Source organism: Rattus rattus, chromosome 16 (genome assembly GCF_011064425.1).
Source record: "Rattus rattus isolate New Zealand chromosome 16, Rrattus_CSIRO_v1, whole genome shotgun sequence".
NCBI classification, from domain to species: domain Eukaryota; kingdom Metazoa; phylum Chordata; class Mammalia; order Rodentia; family Muridae; genus Rattus; species Rattus rattus.
The window spans coordinates 15,178,401-15,182,696 of NC_046169.1; the positions used below are offsets into that span (position 1 = coordinate 15,178,401).

General features: G+C 38.9%; 1 pseudogene; it reads right to left on the bottom strand.

The window, feature by feature from the left end:
* Window positions 1–2,566: 2,566 nt before the first annotated feature.
* LOC116885893 lies at window positions 2,567–3,958 on the bottom strand (annotated as a pseudogene).
* Window positions 3,959–4,296: the final 338 nt, after the last annotated feature.

Genomic DNA, 4,296 nt, shown 5'->3' on the forward strand with positions numbered 1-4,296 from the left:
GAGATTTCACCTTACACCAGTGAGAATGGCTAAGATCAAAAACTCAGGTGACAGCAAGTGCTGGAGATGATGTGGAGAAAGAGGAACACTCCTCCATTGTTGGTGGGATACCAGATTGGTACAACCATTCTGGAAATCAGTCTGGAGGTTCCTCAGAAAATTGGACACTGAACTACCAGCTATACCTCTCTTGGGCATATACCCAAAAGATGCCCCAACATATAACAAAGCTCCAGTATGTTCATAGCAGCCTTATTTATAATAGCCAGAAGCTGGAAAGAACCCAGATGCCCTTCAACAGAGGATTGGATACCGAAAATGTGTTACATCTACACAATGGAATACTACTCAGCTACCAAAAACAATGACTTTATGAAATTCATAGGCAAATGGATGGAACTGGCAAACGTCATCCTGAGTGAGGTATCCCAATCACAGAAAAATACACATGGTATGCAATCATTGATAAGTGATATTAGCCCAAATGCTTGAATTACCCTAGATGCACAGAACACCTGAAACTCAAGAAGGATGACCAAAATGCGAATGCTTCACTCCTTCTTTAAAAGGGTAAAAAGAATACCCTTGGGAGGGAATAGGAAGGCAAAGTTTAGAACAGAGGCAGAAGGAACACCCATTCAGAGCCTGCCCCACATGTGGCCCATACCTATACAGCCACCAAACTAGATAAGATGAAGCAAAGAAGTGCAGGCCGACAGGAACCAGATGTAGATCTCTCCTGAGAGACCCAGCCAGAATATGGCAAATACATAGACGAAAGCCAGCAGCAAACCACTGAACTGAGAACGGGACCCCCGTTGAAGGAATCAGAGAAAGGACTGAAAGATCTGAAAGGGGTTGAGACCCCATATGAACAACAATGCCAACCAACCAGAGCTTCCAGGGAGTAAGCCACTACCCAAAGACTATACTTGTACTGACCCTGGGCTCCAACTACATTGGTAGTGATGAATAGCCTAGTAAGGGCATCAGTGGAAGGGGAAGCCCTTTGTCCTGCCAAGACTGAACCCCCAGTGAACATGATTGTTGTGGGGAGGGCAGGAATTGGGGGAGAATGGGGAGGGGAACACCCATATAGAACGGGAGGGGAAGGGGTTAGGGGAATATTGGCCTGGAAACCGGGAAAGGGAATAACAGTTGAAATGTAAATAAGAAATACCCAAGTTAATACAGATGGAGAAAAAAAAGAAATAACCATTTCTGAAGACTCATAAAAAGGAACAGAAAAAAATTGGAAAATGTTGGAAATAGGCACAGTTGTCATCCACCATTCAAGATACCAGTAAACTAATTGCTAACCTCAAACATATATAATCGTGTTCGCCTCACCGTGTTGATTTCTTCTGTGTATTTATTTGTTGACTGTGCCAGACAAATAGCAGAATTGAATATCCACTAAAAATTAGTTTAGTTCTATTTAATAGCATGTATAAGGGAAGATCTAAATCCATGTGGTATTTTATTCAATATATTTGTCTATTGTTTGTAGAATGGCTACACCTGTCCAATATCCTTGGAAGTCTAATAGATTTGGTTATAAAATACAAGATATCCCAAGAGTGAGCCACCAGGAAACTTTCTTGAACCCTACTTGGAATAACTCTTTTGGAAAACTTTTTTAAAGCCATTTTGTGTTATTTTAACAATTTCTAAACTGTCTGGTTTAGAATGAAATTCTGCCAAATCATTTTCGGATTTAAGTAATTTGTGATTTGTAATTAAGTAATTTGTAGTTTGAATTTGCTAATTCAAGGTTTCTGAGTGAGTTAGTTTCATTATTGGAGTTCTGGGGAATATACCTAAACCTAGATACATTATAAAAGTTATTATCTTAATATATAAAATCTATAATATCTATATAATATCCATAAAGTTAATATCTGTATCTCCTACACCAAGATATATTCTAATGGTAATAGAAACCTCTAGATGTCCATCCTTTCCTTAATCTTCTCTTTCTTTTTTTATAGGCAAGATGAATGTAATGCCAGCAATAAAACCAAAGTTTAAAGTTCAACAATTATAATGTTCTAAGTATAATACAGAACAAAGTACCATTACACTATCACTGATTGTAAGAGATGGTTTAATTTCTTTGACTCTTTAGAAACATTAAAAACTCATTTTATTAAAAACACAGCGACAGAGTTGAAGAGACGGCTCAGTGGTTAAGAGTGCTGGCTGCTCTTCCAGACCCACATGGAGACTTACAACCATCTGTGACTTCAGGTCCAGGGGATCCAGGGCCCTCTTCTGGACTCATAAGGCACTGAATGTGCAGAATACACAGTCATACATGCAAGCAAAATACCCATACACATAACGTAAAAATAAAGTTTAAACGTTTTTAAATACAGTGACGGCAAATCTTTGATACTATCAATACACTCATTGTATCTCAGCAATTATCTGAAGTCTTTAAGAGAAAACAAAAATGATAAAATTTCCCATCATTTTTAAAAATAATGATGGATTAGTTGTCAGCAGTCTGCTTAAACATCAAAGGAAATTCTGGAATTCTTGTGAAATACTTACCTCAAAAAAAAAACTCCAGATGACATAGTTTATGAATATCAGAAGTTTTTTATAATAATTTACTAAAATTTTATTTGTTTTTATAAAATAAATACAATCATAAAGTACACTCCCAATTCATAACAGAGGTAATGAATCCAGGATTTAAATACATCTAGTAGGAAACTCCTCTTTGTTTTTCTTGTCAAGCTCAAGGATGCCCTGCACAATCATTTGCTGTGTTTGTCGTTGGTAGACAGCAATCCCTTTAGCCGAATGACCTCCATGCAGCCACGGTCCTTGTTTTTCACATTCTTTTCCCACAGGAGATCCTGGATAATACATTTAGACTCTCTTCCTCTGCACGTCCTGGTACTTCAAATGTGACTGTAACAATACTCTGATCAAGGTGAGACACTATTGACCCACGCTGGAGGTTTTTCCTGCAAACTTTTACGAGAGAGAATATCATAGGAATGAAGATCTAATACACTTGAGAAATGAACTCTTGATCTTTGAGTTTCTAAAACTTTTCCCAGTCCATTTACTGATCTGACCGTTGTTCTTAATTTGTTTAGCTCCTCTTCTGAAACCAAGTCTGTTTTATTGATGAGAATCATGTCTGCCAAAGCAACTTGCCTGGTAGTTTCATTGACAAAGCTATCAGGTTTTTCTTCAGTTAAATGTTTTAATGCATATTTTGAACCTACAACAGTTAGGATACCATCAAGATCAATATCGCTCCCTAACTTAGCATCAACCCAAAACACAGAAGCCACTGCAACAGGATCTGCTAGCCCAGTGGTCTTTAAGAGTAAGTAACCAAACTTGCCCTTCTTCTGCATCAGATTCTCTATAGCTCTAAGGCCACTGTCCTTGACTGAACAGCAGAGGCAACCATTTCTAAGTTCCATCCATTCTTCACAGAGTTCTCCACCTTGACCGATAGCTAAGGATTTCACTACTGCAATACCTTCTCAAAATTCATTTAAAATCACTGCCATTTTACTATTAATTTAACTGTCAAAATGTAGTTCAGAAGTGTTGTCTTTCCAGCATCTAAATACTCGGTGACAATTGTGCCTGGAATCTTAATGATAAAGTCAAGATTTTCCTCTTCTTCTTGGTGGTTGGTGTCAATGGGGACCAATTTGGGACAATCCTCCACGTATTCTTCTGCCTCCACGGTGTTCATAGCAGGTAACATGCTGCCATCAGTACACCAACCCTCAGCTAAAACCTGTCGCCAGTCACACTCATGAATCTTCTTAAAGATTAAACACATTAGGATTATACTTAGTCAAGAACGAACTAGTACTACAGTAAAATAATAAGCACTATATATGATAAAATAAAATGGTCATTGTCTTAGTCAGGGTTTCTATTCCTGCACAAACATCATGACCAAGAAGCAAGTTGGGGAGGAAAGGGTTTATTCAGCTTACACTTCCACATTGCTGTTTATCACCAAAGGAAGTCACAACTGGAACTCAAGCAGGTCAGGAAGCAGGAGCTGATGCAGAGGCCATGGAGGGATGTTACTTACTGGCTTGATTCCCCTGGCTTACTCAGCTTGCTTTCTTATAGAACCCAAGATTACCAGCCCAGGGAAGGCACCACCCACAATGGGCCCTCCCACCCTTGATCACTAGTGGAGAAAATGCCTTACAGCTGGATCTCATGGAGGCATTTCCTCAACGGAAGCTCCTTTCTCTGTGATAACTCCAGTTTGTGTACTGTTGACACACAAAACCAGCCAGT